General features: G+C 48.3%; 1 long non-coding RNA gene across 1 annotated transcript in view; it reads right to left on the bottom strand.

The window, feature by feature from the left end:
* LOC108537439 (uncharacterized) overlaps positions 1-25,970 on the bottom strand; it is a 193,549-nt gene that overhangs the window by 9,912 nt on the left and 157,667 nt on the right. Inside the window, exon 2 of the long non-coding RNA XR_001887813.1 lies at positions 15,004-15,066. This is a non-coding gene — a long non-coding RNA (uncharacterized LOC108537439). The remainder of the gene's footprint in view (positions 1-15,003; positions 15,067-25,970) is intronic.

Consider the following 25,970-nt stretch of genomic DNA (forward strand, 5'->3'; position numbering starts at 1 on the left):
TGGCCTCTGATCTACAGAAAGGTAATTGCCAACGGGCCAGCTTGTGCACACACAGCCACACACGCAACCCAAGGTGCACGCACCTGAGGGCCCACGATTCTTTGCACAGGGTGACGCCTGCTCCCTTTGATGCTTGCCGGATGTGTTCCCATTGGGCAAAAACCAGGCCTCAATAAAACCCGGCATTATCAAGAGGCCGGTGGTTTGTGATTGCACCAGCCTGTTATCTCCGAGGCCCTGGGTGGGGCTGCTTTGCGGTTCTCCATTGAAAAGCATTAACTTATAGGTAGATCAAAGACCCTCCCGAACCAGCCGACCTGGATCCCTTGTTTGTCCCGGTGGACTGTGCCAAAAGATGGACTTTAAAGATAATAGGTACACTGGTCCCAGACTCCCTCCTGCCCTCTCCTTATCATGCACTATGTCCCTCAGGGGCCATCCAACAGCCAATCATAAAGCCGTTCCTTCTCTTTCTTCAGATGACCCATTTAACAGCAAGTGGGGGACCTGGCCAGACAGAGTCCTGGCCCTACTGCAACAATGAGGGTCGAGGGAGAGAGAGAAACAGTGACTTTGAGACCAGGCAGGAGCTCTTCTCCCCTTTGGGAATCAGGCCAGGAGTAAGAGTCCAGAGAGAAGGTCACTGGTTCCACTCTCTCCTCATGAGGGATAAACTGCCAGGTCCTCTTCCCTTGGTCCCTAAAGTTCCCTGTTGGCCTCTACTGCCCACCCAGATGTTTGAGAGCCAGCGGTCAGTCTGCAGTGAGGACACAGTGGGACCTCTAAGTTGTTTGGATCTGGGTCACTGAGCAGGACTGCCCATTGATATGGGAGAGAAAGAGCATGTATCCTTAGACTGTGGGTGCTGGCAGCCTGCTCACCTCCTGATGTTCCCCAGCCCGGTAGTGCAAGTCGACCTGGTCAGCTGCAGGCTGCAGTAGCAGCCATGTTTTCCTTCTTGTACTGAGGGTACCAAGCTCACTGTCTGGCAATGAAGAGGCAAACGAATGAATGAATGAACAAATGAACAAATGAACAAATGAATGGATCGTGAGCAACACAAGCTAGTCATCTTAAAGCATGGGAGGCCCTTAGAACACGAACCCACTCATTCCTGCCAATGGGAAAACACTTCAGGTGGTAATCCTCAGAGATCCCACAGCTTACTGATACGAAGTCAGATCAGGGTTCCAGTCCTGGGTTCGTTAGCCTCTTAGGAGTGGTAGGCTCCTGGGCAAGTTACCTCAAATCTCTTGAGCCCATCTGTAAAACAGGGATAATTTCTAGGCTTGTTGTGAGGACTGAGTTAAGTACGAAAGACTCAATTTTTTTCTTTTTTTGAGATGGAGTCTCTTTCTGTTGCCAGGCTGGAATGCAATAGCATGATCTCGGCTCACTGCAACCTCTACCTCCTGGGTTCAAGTAATTCTCCTGCCTCACTCAGCCTCCCAAGTAGCTGTTACTACAGGCACTCACCACCTCGCCCAGCTAATTTTTGTATTTTTAGTAGAGACAGGGTTTCACCATGTTGGCCAGAATAGTCTCGATCTCTTGACCTCACAATCCGCCCGCCTCAGCCTCCCAAAGTGCTGGGATTGCAGGCGTGAGCCACCATGCCTGGCCTATTTGTTCTTATTACTCTATTTCCCTATGGCATTATCTCCATTTCAAAAATACAGTCAGCACCTTTCTGAAGAGGAAGGACATTAAGCCACTTCCATGGTTATTTTTCTGCTATAAACCATTCCTAAAAGTGTACAATAAAGCCCAGATCCATCTTCCATTACTCCTTTTCTTTTCCTTTTTAAATCAATAAATTGTTTGTAACATTTAGATTAACCCTTACCTTGCCTCCTTCCATATTCCCTCAACCACCCCTAAAAGTTCTGAGAACTTGTGTCCATGAGCAGGGAGGAAGGAGGTAATGAAGGCAGGAGTCATGATCAGGGCCCTTAAAACACCCTCACCATGAATGATTTAGCTCAGCTACTAGTAAAGACATGATTCCAAAACAGCTAAGACTAATCCAAACTCTAGCTTGGCTATTATTTCATGCTACCTTACATGGAAATCCAACTCTTATATATCTTTCCCTTGTATCTTTCATCTTTCTAATTTGTGTTCTCTCTTCCTTGAACCCCTGGTTTGTCTGTCTCTGTCTCACTCTCATTAGAGACACCACAGTCTTATGAGCCAAGATAGGCCAACTCAACTGGAAACAATGCTTATGGGGGCTCTGTCTGTTCTGCCTGGTCCTGGCCCCGCATGGCCTGGCCAGCTTGTGGTATCTGTGCCAAGGTGAGCAGGGGAGCTGGGCCTCGGCACCCTCCCATCACGGCGGGGCCAGGCTCTTACCCAAGGCTGCAGCTGGACTCTCAGAGGCACGGGGAGGTCAGGCAGCAAGTTCACAGAACAGGCCACCCACAAGGCACATCAGGGCTGCTGGACTGTCCCCAGGGCCAGAGCCGCTCTGGCCCTTGGCCCTGACTCGGAAGACTCCACCATATGGCCTCCCTCTGGGAGGGTGAGAGGAAGAAAAGAAGTAAACCAGGGGCTAGGAAGAGCCATGCTGCCCTCTGAATGCCAGAGACCCTTCTTGGGCATGGGGTTGGTGGGTATTAGATTTGCTCCCAGCAGGTCTGAGACAAGAAAGGAGGTGTCCAATAAATGAAATGGGTAACAGCTGATAGCAATATGATAGCTGAGCAGATGAGACTGGGCTCTCCTTTCTGCTCTTCTCGGGTTCTCTCCCTCTCTCTCTCTATCTCTCTCTCTCTCTCTCTCTCCAGCCCCTAAATGTGTTTACAGGGTTTAATCTGAACTTCAAAACCCTAAAGTTTTTGGGAGACTTCACACTTTTCTAATTAAGACCCAAACTGGATTTTCATGTTTGCAGAGAACTTTGACCAAAAGTGTAGGCAGCAGAGCAAAACAGGAAGAGAATGATCTCTCTCTTGTTCTCTTGTTTTCTTGTTTCTCTCTCTCTCTCTCTCTTTCTCCTCCCCTAAAAGTACTGGGGGTTAGGGGAAGGAAGCAAACAAAACCTCTCTGCAGCTTTGGCCCCTAAGTCCCCTGAGCCTGCCAGTGTTCTGCTGACAGCCTTTCTCTTTCTGTGGTCCTATAGGCAAGAGTTCCATCCCTGTTGGGGCAGGGGTGGGGGTGGGGAGAGCTGGGCAAGGCTCTGGGAAAAGAGAGGAAGGAGGCAAAGAGTAGATTCTCTGGCACAGCTGCCAAGAAAAGAGCCCGAATGCCTCGTCTCAGCGGAAGGCAACCCTCCTGGGCTCCCAGGCATGCTGGGGCTTGCTAAAAACCAGAGCCCTGGCTGGCAGAGGCGGTGGACAGGGAACCAGAATTCAAAGGGGCGGCCGAAGGAGGGGGTTGCGGGGGAAGAGGGGGAGGTTTCAGTGAATCATATAAATTAGAGACAGAAAGGATGTCAGGCCACCTTCATTTCCTTCCTCTCCTAATGGGAATTATCTCATTAGCCTTGAGCTTCCTAGAGGCTAACTTTAAATGATTCCTGTAATGGGGGTTTCAATGTACACTCCACCTCCCCATCCGATCTGCCTCTTAGGAGAGCTAAGAAAGGCTCTTAAAGGAACAGCAACAAAAAGACACGAGTACTATCTACTGACCACTGAATATGTCATGCAACCTAAGGACGGCCCTTTCTCCTTCTAGGTCCACTTTTAGGAATTTATTGTGAGAAAATAGTCATGAATATGGTGATGAGCTGAATAATGGCACAAGCTCTTGCTCCCCTCCACTCCCTAATAAAAGACAGCCATGTTCTAATCCCTGCTATGTATGAATGTTACCTTATGGTATACGGTAAAAGGAACTTGGCAGATGGAATTAAGTTAAAGGTCTTGAGATGGGGAGATTATCCTGGATTATCCAGATGGACCCTAAATGTAGCTACAAGAGTTCATATAAGAAGAAGGCAGAGGGAGACTTGACTACAGAGAGGAGAACTCCACAAAGGCAGAGACTGGAGTGATGTGGCTCCAAGCCAAAGAATGCCAGTAGTCATCAGAAGCAAAAAAACAATTATCCCCTGAAGCCTCCAAAAGAAACCTGCCTTACTGACAATGACTTGGTTTTAGCTCCAGAAGTCTCAGTCAGACTTCTGGCCTCCAGAGCTACAAGAGAAAAATCTGTGTTGCTCTAAACCACCAAGTTTGTGGTAACTTACTACATCAGCTTCAGGAAGCTAGTACAGATAAAAATAACATCTTTGCTGCAAGGATTGTCATCAGAGCCTTACTTTACAACAAAAGGGAAAAAAATGTTGGAAACATAAAAAAACTATTAAAAAATAACCATGTCATGTTCCTACAATGAAATACTAAACAATCAAGAAAATATTGAACTATTACTTAATGATAAAAGATTAACATCCTATAACTAAGTATGGTTCCTAAGTATTTCCATTGCTTTTATACATTTTTCTAATAGTAAGCATCTTATAATTCCTTCTGTCATTGTGTAAGTTACACGTTTATTTGCAGAGTGGTATGAGTGTTAAGGATGGTTTGATCCCTTTCTATGAATAAAGATGCAGGAACTGGTGGAAATTTAGTAGAGGAGGTCAAACAGAGCAGGGGGTCCAGAGCTGGCATCCTTCTGGGCTCTGAAAACCCCCAAGGTTCCTGGCAAAAAGACTCTATACACACCTCATCCTGGCACCATGGGGCATCTGGCCTGCAGACCCTGCCCGCTAACAAATGAACGAGTCCAGTCTCCTTACCATGCAGCGCAATTCCCCAACCCCCCACCTCAAGTCTGTTTCTCCCGAGAAACATGGGAGAAACAGACTTGAGGTGGGGGGTTGGGGATTGGGCTGCAAAATAACCCTCAAAGCATTGTTATTTTTGCCTCCTTACTCGTATCTGTCTCTCAAGGTTGGGTGGTGTATTAGTTTACTAGGGCTGCCATTTCAAGTTAGTACAAACTGATGGCTTAAAACTGTGAGAGAACTTATTCTCTCACAGTTCCAGAGGCCAGAGGGCCAAAATCAAAGTATGGAGAGCGTTGATTCCTTCTGGTAGTTTTAGGGGAGAATCTGCCCCCTGCCTCTCTCCTGACTTCTGCAGTCAATCCTCAGCATTCCTTCGCTTGTGGATGCACCACTCCAATCTCTGCTCCATCTTCATAGTGCCTTCCTTTCTGTCTTCTTCTCTTCTAAGGATGTGTCACTGGATTTAGGACCTGAATCCAGGATGATTTCATCTCAAGATCCTTAGCTAATTACATGTGCAAAGGCACTATTTCCAAATAAGGTTAGATTCTGAGATTCTAGATGGACATGAATTTTGGGAGATCACTACTCAAACTATTACAGAAAGCCTTCAACTTCTCTTTCTCTTTGGATACAGGGTCTCACTCTGTAGCCCTGGCTGGAGTAAAATGGTGCCATCTTGGCTCACTGCAACCTCCATCTCCCAGGCTTAAGTGATCCTCCCACCTGGATCCTCTACAAAAAATACAAAAATTAGCCACCATGCATGACTAATTTTTGTAGAGACAGAGTCCCCCTATGTTACCCAGACTGGTCTTGAACTCCTGGGCTCAAGGAACCCGCCCACCTCTGCCTCCCAAAGTGCTGGGATTACAGGTATGAGAGACCATAGCCCGCCTCCCTGCTCTCTCTCTAGTTCAGTTCATTTTTTTTCTCTAAGTTTCAGTAATTCCACAAGGTCTTCTCTGATTCTTCCAGGTCCCATCCCTTCACAGAACTTTTCTGTAGTCTGCATTCCACAATTCAGCCATACTGCCATACTCCCATCCCCTGTTCATTGCCTAGGACCTACAGATGGAAGTATCCAAAGGTAGATGGACACTCCCTAAATGGATGAACTTCCCACCAACTGCAGGTGCCAATGTTAGAATGGGTAGCCTCAGGAGAGATAAAATTCTCCATCATTAAAGTGTCCAAGCAGAAAGCACCTATCTGGACAGGCTGGGAGGATGCTGTGGGTCTGAATGGGAGATGGAATTAGGTGGTCAAAAAGAGTCTGATTTTATTAAATATGAGAGCAAAGACTATACTCAAATAACTTAGCACAGTGTTGAGCACTGAAAAGGCACTAAGCAGATGGGTGTTACCCCACTAGGGATGCTCCCTTAAATCTCAGTCTTCCTCCTTTCAACAAATGCATGAAACTCTACAAAGCAAAATAAACCATGAGAAAGAAAACGCTAAGACTGAGACTATTTGTATATTCAATGGCCATTTGCAGACCACCTCCTTGGTATACTGCACTATGGCATAGAATCTGACACTCTTATGCAAGTCTCTCTTCTTTGATGGCAAGGTGACAAGCAGGGCATGGTGACATGAGCCTGTAATCCCAGCTACTTAGGAGGCTGAAGTGTGAGAATCATTTGAGCTTGGGAGTTCAAAACCAGCCTGGACAACATGGTGAGACCCCATCTTCGATTTTTTAAAAAAGCAGCAGCAGCAGAAGGTGATAAACCAGGGCAAATCTCATGCCAGGAGACACCTAAATCAGCACCCCCAATGGTTACGTGACCTGAGAAAGGAACTCAATGCCACCAGAGTGTCTAGATCAGCAGCTGGAGGGTCCCTTGGCTCAACCTAAGAGATGGGGTTCTGGGATCTATTTCTGCGCCTGCCCAACCCACTAAGGAAGGGAGAGAAGGCAGAGGAGCTGCTTTCTGCAGCAGCCAAGGGCAGGCTGTCTGCTCATCCTGGAGCCCAGACAAATCACACCCACCCGGTGGTGATTTATCAGCCGTGGGAGGCCCAAGAAGCTCTTAAGCCGCAGGTGGGTACCTGTAAAGCCACCCTCCCTGGGGAGCACAGACCTCAGGCCTTGCTCTGCTGCTAATCACCATAAGCACCCCGGTGCCTCAACCCCGATCTGGGTGGCCCTTAACCACTCCCAAAGCCCTGTCACATGCTCGGTGATCTCAGCCGGCCTCACAGAAACCCTGTCAAGTAAGCAGGACAGGTGTTGTTATTATTCCCACTTTACAGATGGGGAAACTCTGGGGGAGCAGTTCGATGGTTTGCTCAGGGCCACCCAGGGAGCGCATGTCCCAATTCCTCCCATAGACTAGGCAGGCAAGTGGCATCCCCACTCCCTCTGTGCTGCCCGCCAGCGCTTGAGGGTTTTACAAAGGTGGCAACAAATACCAGGGATGTCTCTTCCCCCGGGGCCCTGGGTCCCTTTTTGGATGCTGGAGAGCCTGACTCACTAAAACTCCTGTGTCTTTCTGTTCAATCATCCTCCCTCCTCCTGCTTGACAGTTTGGAAGTGGAGGGGCAGGGCCCTGGCAGGAGTAGGCATAGCTTGTGCCCAGGCTGAGCCTCCCCCAGGAGCAGTAAAACATGCCTTTTGGGATCTGGGAGGAGAAGCTGCCCATTCTGTACTTTTCCAGACGTGGAGAAAGAAAGGAGAACGCAGAGCTGATTTGAACTCCTGGCTCAACTCATGAGCCCTGCAGAGGTCCTCAGAGATGAGCCCTGTGTTTTACTAAGCAGCCCTAGGAAGTGGTTTGGGGGACTTCAGAGCAGAATGGAGCAAGAGGAACACTGCCCTTGTTGGGGGCCAGAGGTCAGTGTGGTGTGTTAGTGATCCTTAGGCCAAGGGCCTCCACGGGAGGGTGGGGCCCCTGGACCCACAAAAACCCACGCTTCCCAAAGGCCTTCACTGCAGATTTGATGGAGCTGCAGGAACCAGGACTCAGGAGGTGGCACCTGCAGGGCCAGGAGGAGAGAGACATGCAGATGGGGCCAGCCCCTCCACAGCCCACTCCTCCTGGAAGCCCAGAGTCTGGCTGGCTCCTTGAACCTGATCTCCTAAACAGGACAAAAAAAAAAAAATGTCCTTGTGATTTCCCCTGACCAACACACTTCTTCTTCCCTCTTTCCCAACCCCTGTGCAATCTGCACCCTCAAGAGGCACCTGGGGAGCCACCAGCAGCTAAGAGTTCAAGGGCCTCCTCTGCATATGGGGTCAGGCAGAGAGGAGCCACAGCAAGGGAAGGTGAGTGGACAGCTGCAAGCTGTGAAAAGCCAAGCTGCCTCCAGGCATCTAGGCCTGCGTTTGGTTCCCATGACACTCTTACTGGCAGCGTTAATAACTAACCACGTCCCAGACAGGTGCTGGCGGCCTAGCCTTAGGAGTTCTTGTTCAGGGCTGGAAATGAGTCACTTCCCTTTTATAGTTTGCTAGGAGACTGAGTCACCCAAGGGCCGACCGTTTCACACAAGTTCTCACACCCTGGCCAACTAATATCCACGTTCATACCCTAGACCTACCCATCTACCAGGTCAGCCGGGCCCCGTAGGGCTGACCTTCATGGCCTATGTCAAACAGCATCCCCAGGAGTGACCCAGTCCCTGCCTTCTCCCTTTGTCCCCCAACTCTCTCAATGGAGATGGCCCACTCAACATCCCAAGAGGCAGCTCCTGCCTGGGCAGCTGTCTGAGAAGGACAGAGTCTGACAGGTGGGCGCCCATGCCCGAGGCCCAGTTAGATCCACCTCATCTTTGACCTTACTCTAAACATTGCTCTCGTGCGTCCTCAACCCTTTGTTTGGAAACCAAAAATACCAGAAGTGGAAAGTTCCAGAGCTGATGGACTAAAGGACAAAACTGCAATGCAATCAGTCAGCTTTGTCCCTCTCGGGAAGGGCAGAGGCTGAAAGCAGGTAAACTGAGGTCCATGACTGTTAATACACTTGCCTACTTCAGGAGTCAGGTGGGAGGCAGGATAAGTCACCAAGTCCAAGGCTCCGGGCACCCACACTCCTCAGGTGACTCTGGTGTTAATTTCTCAGGAGTAATCTCTTGATAGACAATAAATAAATGTCATTCGAAAAAACAAGCTCATATGCATTTTTCAGGAACCCTTCTTTCCCACTCTAATATGGCCTCTCTTATGTTTGCCAGCAGGTGGGTACCCATGCCCAAGACCCAGTGACATCCACCTCACCTTTGACCTTTACCCTAAACACTGCTCTCAAAACTCCTCAACCCAAGGGGTGCATTTGGTCCCTCTTTTTTAATTTAAAAATTTATTCTTCTTAATTAAAAAAGAGAGTGTATTTAAGAGAAAAGAAATAATGAAACTAAAAAACAGGAGGTTTAAAAAAAAAAACCTCCCCAAAATAGTTTGGGGATTTACTTTTTTTTTTTTTTTAATCCTCAGAAAGTCCCTCTTGCTACCTGGTTTCTAAAACAGACAATCAACAGAGATGACATCAGATTAAACAGCACTGGGTGTCTCACTGCCAGGGGCTCCAGGCAGGTGTGAGACTGACAGGTTGAGAAAGGATGACACTATTTCTTCCCTTAGAAGATGAAAACCGAGGAGGAGAAATGACAGCAGAGGCTGAGCCCCGGGTGTGGTGGGAAACGTGACACCCTGCCAGCCGTTGGCCTTTTGGGTGAACTCCACTCGCTCCTCTCCATGGGACGACGCTGCAACCCGGCGCTTGTTAGCTCCCCCATCTCTCAGGTATCACAGCCAAACTCACCCTGGGGGCTTGGAAAGCTCCGCCTGTGGCTGTCTCACCTCCACAGAGCCCCCCTGGACTTTCCAAGCCTGCATTTTGAACTCTGTTGGCTGCGGCCGTGGCTTTCACTTGACCTCTGCAGAGAGAGAGAGGGGCTTTCCCTGGGACACACGTCTTGCACATAGCAGCTAAGAGCGCCAGCCAAGCTTCGTCGATAGCACCAAGGGTCCAGATGCCAGGAGAGAGACTCCACCCCCGGAGGCGGCTCGAGAGTCCAAGTGAGTCATGAGGTCTGACCAGCAACCATAATGTCCCAGGGTGAAGTGGGAGGCCTGGAGATGGAGCCTGCGCAGGGACAGGAACCACAGTGACTCACAGTTGGACCCTGAGGGGAAGTTCCATCTGCAAGTCCTCTAAATGGCTCTGGTCCCCGGGTGAGCTCATCCCCACTGCCGCTGACACTCAGAACCAGGACTGGCTTCTTTCTCCCAGGGCCCGGGTTTTTCACTCTCAATTATGGTTATGGCAGAAACCAACATTCGAGCCGCAGCACCTCTCCCCTACCCACCACACACACACATGATGGATGGACCTGGGGATAGAGAGAGTGTCCTCCTGGAGCGTCAGAGTTTTCATCTTTAAAAATAGTCCTTCCTCCTCATGATCTCACCACAGAAACTTTTGGAGCTATATGGTAGGGAATGTGACAGTTCTTTAAAAGGAAGTACGCGAAATCCACACAGGGCAGTAACATTGTAATATCACTGTTTATAACTGTGGCTCCAGGGACCCAGCCATGAGGCTACCATCTTGCTCCATCTCCCTGGGCCATTGGTCTGGGAGCGGAAGAATGCAAGGCACTGGGGAGGAAAGTGTCCACACTGCCCAGGAGCCTGGCGGGATCACTCGGGAACACACTCAACCTTGGGAGAAACACACAGCGAACAACCCCACCACTCCCATTGCCGTTTCCTTTCTCTAAGCGTTTCCAACAGACAGCAACATGTACACAATTCTAAGGCTTCATCAGGTAGAAGGGGGTTCTGGTGCGGCCCTCAGCTAGCTCTCCACAGTGTGCGTGAACAGCAAGGTCCCCCAACAAAGGGCACCAGGCATTCATTCCCTTATAGATTCTATTTCCAGGTTACGTGCAATTACAGGACAGTTGCTAATCACCACCAAGACGGGGCCGTCCCGGAAGCATTCTGAGAAAGACATGCTGGTTCTGTGAGCTCTGAAGCACCCTTAGTCTGTCCTGCCTGGAGGATCAATGTGGCTGGAGGACGAGAAAGACAAAAGAGGAAAGACGGCTGACCCATTCATTGCTGCCGTGGTCAAGTTGTCCTTTCTTGGAGGGAGGAGGAAGACGGGAGGGAGCTAAGAGGCCGCAAGACAACAAGGAGACCTCGTAAAGAGCTTCAGGGGGGCCATGAAGAATGATCTCAAGCAGTATTAGCTGCTCCACGGCATGATACTGTCCCCATTGGGTGTTCCCTGCACTCTGTACCCCTCATGCCCTAACACCATCAGAACAGGAGGAAGGGTACATTTGCTGTCTGTCTCCCTACCCATCTTCCCCTCTCCCTTTCATTTCCTTTTTTTTTTTTTGCTGCTGGGGCTGCAATCTGCCAGTGTGACCCCTGGTGGCTCTGCAGGCAGGAGGGTGAGGAGAGTGACCCTCATATGAAGCCACAACCCCAATGAAAGAGGCTATCCTGAATCCGGGAGTCACACGGTTGTTGAGTATCAGTCCCTGAGATGTGGCACTGTGGTGCTTCACCTCATCACCACCATCAGTGTCATTCTATGGTAACGTGTGTGTGCCACTGTGTGCCAGGGACACAAACAGGCACATTCAATATCCCTCTTGCTTGGACCCTTCCCCCGCCCTCCCCTCCTCCCACTGGTCTCCCTGTTACTCTCAACTTCCCTGTAAACAGGTCTTTTTCACACTGAGTTGGATCACAGCATGCTTTGCTCAAAACCCTGCCTGGCTCCCAGGTCCCTCAGAGGGAAGGCCCAAGGCCTCCGGGCCTGACCCGGTCTGGTGGTCACCGCCCCCTCAGCGCTCAGCACTCACTGAGCTCGATTCTCAAGCACACTATATACTCACGCCTGCTTTGGGCCTTGATGTACCTGCTCCCTCTGTTCCAAGGGCTCCAAAACATCCTCCTGCAAGTCTGTGCTCAAATGTCGCCTTCTCCATTCAGCCCTGCAACCTGCCCTCCACCTCTCTCCCTGCGTTGCACACTGAAGCTGCCTTTCCTGCCTGTTTTTTTTTTTTGTTTTTTCTTCCATAACACTATCACCTCCTTACATACTAGATAATTTACATACTTACTATTTTTTACTGCTTAGCCTGCTCCTCCTTGACAGCCAGTGTGATGGCTGACCCAAAGTTTCCCGTCTTTCCTGGTCCCATGATATGGTTTGGCTGTGTCCCTACCCAAATCTCATCTTGAATTGTAGTTCCTATAATTCCCAGTGTTGTGGAAGAGACCTGGTGGGAGATCATTGAATCATGGAGACAGTTTCCCGTATCCTGTTCTCATGGTCGTGAATAAGCCTCACGAGATCTGATGGTTTTATAAGAGAAAATCCCTTTCGCTTGGTTCTCATTCTATATCGCCTGCCACCACGTAAGACGTGCCTTTTGCCTTCTGCCATGATTGTGAGGCCTCCCCAGCCGTGTGGAAACGTGAGTCCATTAAACCTCTTTTTCTTTATAAATTACCCATTCTCAGGTATGTCTGTATCAGCAGCATGGAAATGGACTCATATACCCCATTAGAAGCCAAGCTCCATGCCAGCAGGATGAAGCCTGTTTTGTTCAGTGCCTGTTCTCTGCCTGGAGCAGTCCCAGCGAACAGTGAGTGTCCTGTAAATATCTACTAGGTGAGTGAATGAATGAATGAACTGATGAACAAGTGAAGGGTGGAATTGCTGCCACTCACGGGGAGGGGGCTATGCATTTTATGGAATGAGCTGGTCTTCAGGATGGGGTTCCCTGGGGAGTGGGGGAGAGGGCTGGCAAAGGCAGAAGGTGCTGCTTCCAGAAAGGCAGGCCCGCAGTTTGCCTGGAAATCCCCTTGGCATCACTCATCAACCCCCACCCCAATACACATCCAAACCCAAACAGTAGCTGAAGAGTAACTTCAACCATAGACTCTTTCCAGGCCCACGCTCCCACCGGTGAGTGCATGCTGTCATCTGGGCCCCTACTGCATGCTCCTTGGATCCCAGGATGACCAGTAAAGAAAGGATGGTGGGGGATGAAAGAGATTCCCTCCCACCCTCATCCCATTCTCAACGCACTAACTGGGAAGGCAGAGCCAGCACTGCAGGTGAAGCTCTGAAGGTGAGATGGTGGGCAGGTGAAAGAGCTGCCAGTCCCATGGTCCCATGGCTGTGGGGTTTTAAGCAGGTGAGGTACACAGATGGTGACACAGGGAGGGGGTGTGCTGAGCACGGTGGCAGGGTGCAGTCAAGTCCAGTCTTGGGGTGGGATACAGACCAGGTGAGCTGGGCTGAAAGGATCCAAATGTGCATGGGAAGTGATGGGAAGTGAGGTGGAGTGTCCAGTGAGATTTGGTTGCTGGGATAATAAACAGAGAGCCATGATGGGTTTTTTCTAATAAGAAAATGCCATGTCCAATGCTGGATTTCAGAAAGAGGCTTAGGGAAGAGACCAATAGGATTACTTTGGGGAGGAAAGACTTGGAGTCCAAAGGCTGGGGCCCCTTGTGGTTATCCCAGCTTGTTCTATGAAAGCCAACACCAGAGGGGTGGCTGGGAGAAGGGAGGGGAAGGATCAAATGGAAAATTGCTGTGGAGTCATTGTCAGGACTTAGTATTCTAGTGGGTGGGGGAGTTAAAACCAATGTCCACCTTCCACCTACTTGAGCTGTGTGGAATAAGATAAAGATAAATAAGGAAGGGAACTAATAGGCATCTACTATGACCTAGACTTTGGATTTGGTTATTTCATTCAATTCTCAATCTCCCCTGAGGACAGGGTATTAGCATCAGCATCTTACAGATGAGGAAATTGAGGCTTTGTAATTTACCCAAGATCATATCCAGAGCTAGGGAGACTGTAAAACACAGGGAAAAAACCACTGACATTCATTGTAAATGCATAATACATCCCAGGCACTGAACTGTGTATTCTCCCATTTCACTTCAAAACATGGAAGAGATTATTTTTATTATCTCCATTTTATAAATGTGGAAAGCATGGTTCAGAAAAGTGAAGGTCACCAGCCCCAGGTCACAAAGCAAAGACGCAGTGGAAATGGGATTTGAACCCAGGGCATCCGGGTCTACACTCTACCACTATACTAGACTGATAGTGACAAATTTGCAACATAATCTGTCTAGTTCCAAAAATGTGTTTGTATTGTACAGCAACTCAAGCAGTATTAGCTGCCCCATGGCATAATGTCCCCATTGGGTGTTCCCTGCACTCTGTAGCCCTCATGCCCTAATACCATCAGAACAGAAGGAAGGGTGTATTTACTCTCTCTCCTCCTACCCATTTTCCCCACTCCATTTCCTTTGTTGTTGTTGTTGTTGTTTTTGTTGTTGTTGTTGTTGTTGCTGCTGGGCCTGCAATCTGCCAGTATGACCCCTGGTGGCTCTGTAGGCAGCGGGGACAACCCTCTCCCAGGCTTCATACTACTTGAGATGATTTGCTTCCAATCAAATCTGACCATGTTCTGAGCTTCCAGCTTAGTACTTACGACTGAGACAACCAGTGCTGTAACCGCTGTGGATGGTGGAATCTAGACAATCCTGGGCAAACCCAGCCCTTGCAGTAGGAGAGCGGCCCCTTGTTCCACATCCTGTTTTATTGGGAGCAGACTTCAGTTGGCAGCATGCCAGAAAGCCCTGATATCCCATTTAACCCCATGGACAGTCTCTGTGTTTCTGAAGGCCAGCAGGTGCAATCCACCTGTTTATCTCCTGGACCCGCAGGCTTTGAGTCACCTGCCTCATGTTCTCCCTGCAAACTGCAAGACCTCTGTGCCCTGCAGTGGACTCAGTGTGCTCAGGGCAGGTAGCAGGAGCTGTTGCATGGTGACCGGGGGAGCTGGGAAAATTCATGGTCACTCGAAACAGCAATAGATCCCAGAAACAGTCCAGGCCTGGCTTCCTCACTCGTTAACTGTGTGACCTTGGGCAAGTGACTGAACTTCAGTCTCCCCATCTGTAGGTTGGGCATAACAGGACCTGACTGCTAGAGTTGTGAGAGGTGAAAATGAGTTGATTCAAGTAAAAGCCAGGAACACACAGCCTGGCCTGAATTAATTGTGATGACTGTTTGTACTTATTAGCCCGTGTCTCTGGGGCTCCCCGATGGCTAACTGCAAAGCTCCTGCCTGCCAACTGCTGCTCTGAGCTGGGGGCTTTAGGGATGTCTGGGCAAAGAGTTGCACTGAAGAAGGAGCAAAACCTCGAAGCAAGAAGAGCCACGGGGAGGCAGCTGTACTACGACTGCCAAGTGCAACTCACCTCTTTCTTGTCCTTTCCTGGTACAAAGCACCCACTGAGTCAGCCAGAAACCTCTGATTCCTCCTAGAAAAATAAGAGAAGAGTTACCCCAGGAAACAAGATAATGAAACTCATCTTGAAGCTTAAATATGGACGGAGTGGTTCCTCAGTACCAGACAGCTCCCCACAAGCACATACTTTAATAGCTGTTTATTCTTCCATATAGACTAAAACTACATTCATCAGAAAAAAGGGGAGTAATTCATTTCCTATGCCAATTATGGATACAGCAAACTGAAGAATATTTTCAAAGAAATACAGTTTATTATGATCACAAACTTGACCTAGAATAAACTACGATGTAAATGGATATTTACACTGGATGGTAATTTTTTCAAGTTATAAAAATACTTAAGTTTACAATGGACATTTACTACAAAACAATCTAATGCCACAGTGCCAAGTTGTTCTGTTTTTATTGGGTCTTTTACTCCTATGATCCTATTTCTGAATTTTTATACGTTCTAATTTATTATATGTCTGAATTCACTTAATGGGATGACATACGAGGAGCATCTAGTACCATGTCTGGTCCCTGTTAAGCACTCAATAAATATCAGCTATACTATTATTAATTACACGTTCCTGTGCGAGTTTCTCTTTCATTCCACCTATATAACTCCCGAACAAACATACACAGATATCAGCATAGTTTCTGCTGCTAAAATAGATATTTAATCTTTAAACCCAACCTCTGTTCAATCTAATTCCGACACCAGGAAGAGTAGTATTTCAAAAGGTGTTTAAAGATAATAGCCCCATTCTAACTTTCCCCATCATTAGGCTCAAAGAAATCACTCTAGACCCTTAGGTTGGCAAATGAAAACAGAGAGAAGAAAGAAAAAAGGGAAAAATAATACCATCAGATTTGAAACAGAAAACTTGTAACCTTCACACACAAGAGAAAGGATTGTCTCTGGCTGGTGTTTGTTCTTTTGCTGGGTGTACATTATACATTATCACTCTGGTAGTTTCTGAGTTACTGAGGACAGGGCTGAGCGGGTACCCTGCGGCCAACTCCATCAACCAGCACCTACCACCAGATCAGATTGGAGGTCCCCCTGGGCTCCAGCACCCCCAACCCCCACAGCAGCAATACATGTTTGCTGGGCCTGCCTCCCACTATCACACCCATGAACTTAACCCAGGACCAACCTCGAATGCATAGGCTCTTGAATGCAGGGCAAAGGAGGTCGACAGTTTTAGCCCTGATGAATCATGCAACACTTGGGACCTAACTGGCCAATGCTGGACCTACCCTGCAAATGCTAGAAAACTCACCAAAACAGAGCAAGCAAAACTTCACAAGACCCACCAACTCCAACCCTGGCATTTGGAATGGGTTGCTGTTTCTACTTTATACAAAGCCACCCCCACGCGCAACCCATTTTCAGTTTGTTATTAGGTGGAAAGCATCCAATAAACTCATTCAAGCTAAAGCCCACCTGAATGGACGTAGCTTCAGTGTTACCCCTCCATGGGGGATGCACATTTTATCCTGACTCAGTCTTAACTCTTCACCCTGTCCCCGTGAAGCTTCAATTCTGCCAATTTAATAATCGCAAAGATTGGGGAGAGAGAGTAGTGGGACACTGGAGAGGGATCCTTTTGAAATCCTACATTGCGGAATAGGCAAAAGAGGGGAGGCAGAGGCTTACAACCGAGGCTCTCAGACCTGGCTACTCATGGAAATCCCTGCCCCCTCCCCTGGACAGCTGGAAAATCATTCTGAAGCCTGAGCCCCACCCCAGAGGTTCTGACTGCTATAGGTGAGGCCTGGGCACTAGGATTTTTTTTTTTTTTTTTTAAGTTCCCCAGGTAAGTTTAATAAGTAGCAGACTCTGAGGATCATCTGGCCGTCTTGCTGAAATTTTGCATTCGAGGGGTCTGGGGTGGCAGCCTGAGAATCTGCCTTTCTAAACTTCTTCTGGATGAACCCAGCGCTGGGGGTCCTCAGAACATTCTGAGCTGCAAGGACTTAGAGGTATCCCCTCTTGCCCCTCCTATGCCCCTGAGGAACCTCAGGCAAACTGACCACACCCCTACCTCCAGCCACAGCTTTCTCCCCTGTGTTGGAAAACACCACTTTTCCAGGAGGCCCCAGAGACGTGCCCGTTGACTTCTCAAGTGCCAACTGGGTAAGAGACATTACTCATGTCCCAAGAGACAGCTGCCCCCTTCCCCCTTTCCTGTAATCCTGTTCAAAGCAGTCCAGCTTGTACCCTGAAGTGCACCTAGATCACTGCATTCAACACAATGGTTTGTTTCTGCTCTGGTCCTTAAAGGGAGTAGGGGTCTCTTGCCTGCTGGCTTTTTGCATTGGCAGGATGACCAGGGCCACCAAGACACAGGGCTGCCCAGGGAGCCTGACTCTGTCCAGGGCCCACTGGCCTTGGCATCTGCCCTGTGAAGCTCTTCCATGACTTCACACACACCTCCCCACCACGTAGCACTGCCCTTACTGTCCTTGCCGCGGACGGCGGTGGGACAGGGAGTGGATGGCACTCCCTCGGAAAGAGGCCAACAGCAGCATGCCACACCCGACTCCAAACCTCTGAGGGAGGCCACAGACTGCAACTGGCTACCCACAACCTGCCCCCAAGGGTCCCTCCCTGCCTCCCGCACCCCCCGCCCCACCCCTCCCAGTTCCTTCCAGACATTCCCAGGGATACCTGGAGCCATACACCACCTAGTGGTTCCCAGCTCAACACCAGCAACAAGACACCTCCAACCAAGAGGGAAGAGCCCTCTCCTCCAGGACACCTTAGACGGAGGAACCGAGAAACAAAAGGCCCAGCAGGTGAGGCCACAAGGAGACATTAGGCTGGAATACGTCCAGTCCCACAAACTCGCCACCTTCTCCAAAAAGTGCACCAGGAACGCAGGAGGCCATGCTGGAAAAGGTGGCCACACACTACAGGAGAAGACCAGGGTGGAGAGGGAAAAATACTTGGAACGGGAATGGGATGTCAACACTTTATGAGCTAGAGCCCCCTCTTTGGCCAGAATAGGAGTTGCAGGTTGGGGGAATTCTTGGATATTCTGGATGGGTCCAAAATCAAAGTGGAGTGATTTCAACAAAACAGGCCAAGTAGTCAAGAAATCAAACTACTGGGTCCAATTTCTAGAAACCTACCCAAGGCCAACACATCTACTGGACCCCCAATACTTTTAGGGGGCCCAAGAAAATGTTCTAATTCCTTTTAAAACCAGAATGAATAAAATGACAGTAATACGAATGCCTAGATAACAACGAATCCAGCCTGAATTCTATTCATCCTTGTATCACTGTAATTGTAAAATACAATATTTATTTATTTATTTATTTATTTATTTATTTTTGAGATGGAGTCTCGTTCGGTCCCCTAGGCTGCAGTGCAATGGCACGATCTCGGCTCACTGCAACCTCTGCTTCCCAGGTTCAAGTGAGTCTCCTGCCTCAGCCTCCTAAGCAACTGGCACGAGCCACCACACCTGGTTTTGTATTTTTAGTAGAAACGGGGTTTCACTATGTTGACCAGGCTGGTCTCAAACTCCTGATCTCATGTGATCCACCTGACTTGGCCTCTCAGAGTGTTGGGATTACAGGCATGAGCCACTGCGGCCGGCCGTAAAATACAATGGTTTTGTTTTTGTTTTTGTTTGAGATGGAGTCTCGCTCTGTCGCCCAGGCTGGAGTGCAGTGGCATGCTCTCGGCTCACCGCAAGCTCCGCCTCCCGGGTTCACGCCATTCTCCTGTCTCAGCCTCCCGAGTAGCTGGGAACTACAGGAGCCCGCCACCTCGCCCGGCTAAGTTTTTGTGTTTATAGCAGTAGAGACAGGGTTTCACCGTGTTAGCCAGGATGGTCTCGATCTCCTGACCTCGTGATCCGCCTGCCTTGGCCTCCCAAAGTGCTGGGATTACAGGCGCGAGCCATCACACCTGGCCCATAAAATACAATTTTTAATGTTTTATTTTTATGGAGGAAGGGGCCTAGGAAGACAAAAGTGCCAAAGATCATGAACATCATCATGTGGTTCTGAATTTACCTACTTTTTTTTTCCAGTCTCCAAACTTGTCAGCCTTTACTGAAACCCCTTGTTGAATGCTCTTCCTCGGAGACCCCCACTTGAGCCAGGGGACCCACCCCCACCTGCCTCCCATAGGTTCATCCTTTTTACCCTGGGTTCTATTGAAAGTTTTCTGACCCACTCCAGGCAAGTTCATCCCAGGCCCTGGCACCCTGGGCCTGTTTCTGGACAGGCAGAAGCTCCAACAGCTGCCACCCCCGCCTGTGTGTGAGAAGTGCAGGCTGGCAGGACGGAGCAGCAACTCTGAAGGCCAAACACACACACTCAGCCCCCTGCAGCATAAACACGGAGCATATATCACACCCAGGCCTATAAAAGATAATTATACAATCTGATCTGGCAAATTAGTGCCGCAGAATGTCTAATTCTCACAATGAATTCCAGGGTTGGATCGGCAGGAACAATTAACCTGGATCTTTATTGGGATTTGCCCCCAGGTCAGAATTGGGGTTTATTTATCTCATTTATTTTCCTGTTGCAGGAGAGAGGAAGGCCTTCTCTCCTGCCCGCCCCTCCCCACCGCATCCAGGCTTGGCTTTTTGATAAGCAAGCTGCCCGGTGATCTTTCCCACGCACTACCTAACCCAGCTCAGCTAAAATCAAAGAAAGCACCAACTAGGAGATACATGTGATTTTTTTTTTTTTCATAAGGAAGAGAAGTTCAGGTATCCCATATCAAGGGATTCACTAGTTGGAACAAACTCAATACAAGGTAAACAAAAGAATGAACATTTCCAGATGGCAATGTACCTCCTAATTATTCTGGCCCGGCTCTGAAATGTTTACTTGGAGAACACTCACATATACACATTTCTCCAAACACCTTTTTCTTTCTTGCTCTCTTTCATTTGCTCTCCCTTTCCAAGGAGTCTTTCCAGAGGAGATAGTGATTAACAGGAGTCGGTGCTCATCTCGTATGCTCATTAAAGAGCTAGATCACCAAAGAATTGTTACCGCAACGCCAAGACAAGTTGACACCAAGCAAGGATTATCTTTCATCTAACAAAAACAAACCTGATGGCAGGCCGGCAAGTTTTCTCCTCTCTTTTACTGTCTTCCTGGGGGTTTCCCCTGCGGAAGAGCATTCCCTATCCAACCTCCCAAGTCAGCCCTGCAATGACCACACACTCAGAGCCTGAAAGATAAAGCTCCGGTCAATATAGAGGGTTAGCATTCACACTTTCAGCCTACAGAAAATGTGAGTCTGTCAGAGAAATAACGCAAGCTTCCCTGCATCTAATACCCGTGTGAGCTACTCACAAAATTCTTAAAAAGCGCCTCTCTCTGAGACTGACCTGGGTGAAAGAGAAACTCTGCTTTTCTAGGCTTACCAGTGGAGGGTTACGGTATTTTGCTCTGGCATGGGCACCAAACTCTTCCACTTTGGGCTAAGGTTTATCATATGTGGGCAACCTCATCCAAACAAATATATATACAAGGGTAGAGGTGTGTATGTGTGTGTGCCTACATGTGTGCATATATATATATATATATATTTGTTTTCAAGGACAATGACTTTATGGAAAAACAAACCAGTTCTAAACAACTGCCTCTGACTTAAAGCAATGAAAATGTTGTTTTCTTGTGCCTCGCCCAGAGGGATTCTAGATGACCCAGTGAGAGGTGGTGGAAAGAGAGACCGGAACGTGCAAACTTACCATCAGCTGGAGTGCAATCTTTGTAGAGTTCTAGCCAAATCACAAACTCCAGCTCCAAATTGGGTGAGACAAGTGTGCACTTTTTGGCAAGACATAAACACCCACTCCGTGCAGGCTACATTGAGGAGTCTCACAAGGAGCTGAGAGACAGCAAAGAAAAATATCCCTCTTCCTGAAGGTGAACACAGGAAGATGCAGGCTTCATTCTGAATAGCCATCCATTCAGATGTGAATAGAGGCCATGGATGAGGAGTAAGAGAACGCTAAGGAGTCAGTAAAAATGCTGTAGACACAAGGACAAAACAATCTCAGCATATTATTAAATGATCAAAATCATGTCACACATGCATGGGTTCTACAGGCAAAGAGTTGCAGACTAAAATCTTAGTCTAGACATTTTTTTTTTTTTTTTTGACACAGCATTTCATTCTTGTTGCCCAGGCTGGAGTTCAATGGCACAACCTCAGGTCACTGCCACCTCCGCCTCCCAGGTTCAAGTGATTCTCCTGCCTCAGCCTCTGGAGTAGCTGGGATTACGGGTGTCCACCACCACACCCGGCTAATTTCTTGTATTTTTAGTAAAGACAGGGTTTCGCCATGTTGGCCAAGCTGGTCTCAAACTCCTGACCTCAGGTGATCCACCCGCCTCGGCCTCCCAAAGTGCTGGGATTACAGGTGTGAGCCACCGCGCCCAGCTTAGTCTAGACGCCTTCTTGGTGTCCGTTTTCTCAACTGAAAAATGGGGATAGCTGTAGTGACTACTTCTTGCCCTTTGTAAACCCTCTACACCCATAACTGTTATTTTTATTTGAGGATGTAAAATAGGATTATGCTTTTTTCTATATTGCTTGTTTCTCTCTATACAATTAATTCTAAATTAAACTGTGTATTCAACTGCTTTGCATATTTCCTGCACCATAGCAAGTAATCCATAAATGTTAGCTATTGCTAACACTGTAAAAAAAATTATAGAATTGCATGGGTTACAAAAGCAAACTTGGAAGAAGGAAGCAAAAGGTTAGCATTAGTTATCTCTGGGTAGTCAGTTTAACAGTGATTTATTTTCCTACTTTTACGTGTCTAAAATAAACAGGCATTGTTTGATGAAGACAAAAGTGTCATGGTATTTAAAAGATAATAAAAATAAGATGGACATTCATTGTTTTGAATTAGAAATGAAATTATTAAGTGTACTTAGAAAACAGTAAAACAGAAGCTACAGACTTGTTTGCTACATCAGAGATGGATTAGAAATCAAGGATAAAGAATACCCCCAAAAGGGTACTCTTGGGACCACTGACATGACCCAAAGTGAGACAAGAGCCAGACACACCCAGATGGCAAGTGCTGCTGTCAATTACAGGGATGGGAGGACAGTTCTTTCCACTGAATGATACAGTCAATATTGGCTTGAATGTGAACGTGACTGAGAATCCTAATCCAGCTGACAGGCTGCAGGCCATAGGGTTGAACAGACCTGCTCTGTGGCATTTCCCAAATACCTGTGCCATTATAGACAGACGGTTCTCACAACAACCGCCTTTCGGTTCAGGATCTACAGCCCCTTGCACTTTGCCACGCCTGTTACACAAGCCCAGGCTGGGAGCAGAGGGCAAGCTCCATGACACAGCCTGCAGAAGCCATGCTAGAAATACGGGGTCTGTGGCCCCACATGAGCCCAGGAAAGCAAGAGTAGACTTGATCCTCAGATTCCTTCTGCTAACTCTTCAGGCCTCCCAAGAAGGTGGGAATTCAGGTGACAAGGGGGCCTCGCTCAGGTGCCCAGACCTCCGAAGCTCCCCCTTACTTTCTTGGCTCCCCTTCTTCCTCCCAGGTCCAGCACAAAGGGGAACCCGAGGCTCAGTCCTCAGCCCATCCTAATTCCTGTTGCTTCCCCCTTTCCTTGAAGATGTCCCAAACCCCTGTTCCGGACCTTTTTCCTAAGCCCCATTTTGCCAAATGCCTACAGGGCAGGCTGATGACTGATTCCAGGCAGGATCTCAAATTCACCACATCCAGAAAATCCCCATATATCCTCAACCAGGCTCCTCTCAGCACCTCCCCATTTCAGGGAACTGAACCGCACTCTCTTGGTCACCCAGATGGGATGCCCTCCCCTCCCATAAAGCTCATCACTGGATCCAAGCACCTCTGCTAATGCTGTTCGTGATCCATCTTCTCTTCTATTCCTATGACCATCAGGTCTGGGATATTCCCATAATAATAATGTCATATATTCTTTCCCTTCCTTTCCCTTCCCTCTCCTCCCCTTCCCTCTCCTTCCCTTCCCTTCCTTTCCTTTCCTTTCTTGCTCCCTTCTCTGCTGCCCCCGCCACCCCAACCACCACTCCTTCTCCCTCTTTCTTTCATTTTTAGTTTTGAGACAGAGTCTTGCTCTGCCACCCAGGCTGGAGTACAGTGGCCTGATCATGGTTCACTGCAGCCTCAACCTTGTAGGCTCAAGCAACCCTTACGCCTCGGCCTCCTGAGTAGCTGGGACTACAGACCTGCACCATCAGGCCCAGCTAATTTTTAAAATTTTTGTAGAGATGGGGTCTCCCTATTTTGCCCAGGCTGGTCTTAAACTCTTGACTTAAGCCATCCTCCCACCTCAGCCTCCCACAGGGCTAGGAATACAGGTGTGAGCCACCGCACCTGGCCTCATCTCTTTACATATGTTCCTTTACTTAATTTCCTCGACAATCCTCCCTCATTTCTTGCCCTGTACACTGCTCTTCCATTCGCTATCTCTATTTCCATGCTGGAAATCTCCAAGATCTTTGATGCCTCGGGGTCTTTGCACTTGCTGTTTCCTTAGCTTGAAACATTTTGCTTAACTTCCAAAGTCTCCACTCAGACCACACTTCAGAGCCTAATCTAAAATCATTCTTGTTTATTTCATTTTGGTTTGTGTCTCTGTCCATGAGAATGTTAAGATCCTTGAGTGCAGACAGCTTGTCTGTTTTATTCTCTATTTTACAATCAGCACCTGAAACAGGCCCTTTTGGGGTTGAACGAATGAATGAACATGAGCATCTCTGGGTGAAAGATATGGCAAGGAGGTACAGGAAGATTTAAGACTTGCTCAGGGTCCTATGGCTGGTAAGCGGCTGTGTCAACTTTTGCACCAAGGTTCTTTAGATCCAGGGGTAAAGCTGTGAGTGACCTTCTACTGTTAAAGCAACTCCCCATGTGGCTCCTTGATTTCAGACTTGCCTGTTCTGGTCCCTTCTACAGAGATTTCCCAGCTGATCATTCTAAAACATCAATCAGTTCTTTCAGTCTCTGCTAAGTAGTTGTCAAGGGCTCCCTACTGCTTTCCACGTACAGACCCAACCTCTCTGCCTGAGGCCAGAGATGAGAGGCCATCTATACTCTGACCTCTTCTCTTCCCTCTCCAGCCTTGTTTGTAAGATGTCCCTATAGGCATCTTATCTCATCTCTACCCCCCCACACACTAAAGCTCACTGCTCCCCACCACCTATAACACCTTCCCTGTTTTGCCTCTCTGCAATACCTTCCCTTGAAGCCCACCCCAAGTCCCACCACCCATGAAAAGCCTCCTGATTTTCTGGCCCTTGGTGAAGGCTCATGCTTGAGCCACAGGGTTCACTGCCTATGTCCCACGCTTAGCAGTAAGCATAAGATAATGGGGGACCAGGCATGGTGGCTCATGCCTATAATCCCAGCAATTTGGGAGGACAAGGTGGGTGGATTGTCTGAGCTCAGGAGTTCGAGACCAGCCTGGGCAACATGGTGAAACCCCGTCTCTACTAAACTACAAAAAAATTAGCCAGGTGTGGTGGCGTGTACCTGTAGTCCCAGCTACTCCGGAGGCTGATGTACAAGAATCACTTGAACCCTGGGGATGGAGGTTGCAGTGAGCTGAGATCGCACCACTACAGTCCAGCCTGGGCAACAGAGCAAGACTCTGTCTCCAAAATAATAGTAAGAAGATAATGGGAAACAGGCTATCCATCCTCTTGCTCCAGAAAGACCTTAAATTCCTTTAGGGTGGGTAACAGGCCTCATGTATTTGAATTCCTAGAGCCTAGCACAGTGCACAACTCATTCTTTGGAGTAGCCCTGGTTAACTGAGAGCATGCTATGCCCTTGGCTCTGTGGTCTGTGGTCCTCCACCAACCTGTGCAGACAACCTCCGCAACAGCAGAGCTCTCTGGAGACTGCTAAACTAGAAGGGCTGGACTTTCTGCTCTTGGTGGCTTGTCTCTCCCTCCAGTCTTTCCCAATCCACCTCCACCTGGAGCTGCTAACGACTGTCCAACTTTCAGCTCTCTCCCAGGTCTTCCTAGAGCAGAGTACTCACTAACTTGAACTTATAGATGGAGCCCAACCCACTGTGCTTAAAAAAAAAAAAAAAAAAAAAAAAAAAAAAAAGTATATGAGCCCATCGGGGGTTTTCTGCTTTAAAATCACATCTTTGCCCCTAGGGATACCCACTGAATACAGTGTCCGTAGCCATCAGCAAAGCAGAGGCCACAGAGGCCAAGCATCCCCTGGCAGAGATCATGATGTCACTGTGGTCAAACGCTGCTCCCAGCCTGTGAAGGCGGAACCACAGAAGGTGTCCTAGGCCCAGGTCCACCAACCTCATGCCAAGCCTTAGCCCCTATGTCTCGGTTTCACCATGTTTAAATGGAAAATAAAATGCTCCACTCAAAAACACTTTTCCAATGATATTTTAAGGAAAAATGAGATCACAGAAAATTAGGGAGGTAAGTTTAAATGGTGTGACCCCAAGCAACATTTTTTTTTTTTTTCAAAGAATCCCAAGAGGCTTGTTCACCAGAATAGTGGGAGGGGTGGGGAAGGACACTGGGGAAGACTGTAAGCCCCAGAGACCACCTGCACAGCAGCAACACTTATGCTAACGTGAAATGCTCACAATGCTACAAAAGCCCACACCTATTGCAAACAGCTCTGTCCTCCCCGGTCCTCATGCGCAACCAGACCCTGAGGTCCTTCGGTTTGTAAAAGCTGCCGACCGGCCAGGTCAACATCTGTCCCTGCCAGAGATACCAAATGTTTCCTAAACCCACCCCAAGCCCAGCTCACTGAGCTATGAATAGTTATTAATGTTAACTCACGGCATTAATTAAAAAACGTTCAGCCAGGCAAATTCTCATACTTTTAAAAAGTCATTTGGGTAATCGCCTTTCCATGCCGCAAATTTTCCA

This window comes from Rhinopithecus bieti, unplaced genomic scaffold (genome assembly GCF_001698545.2).
Source record: "Rhinopithecus bieti isolate Rb0 unplaced genomic scaffold, ASM169854v2 scaffold_13400, whole genome shotgun sequence".
In the NCBI taxonomy this organism is placed as follows: Eukaryota; Metazoa; Chordata; class Mammalia; order Primates; family Cercopithecidae; genus Rhinopithecus; species Rhinopithecus bieti.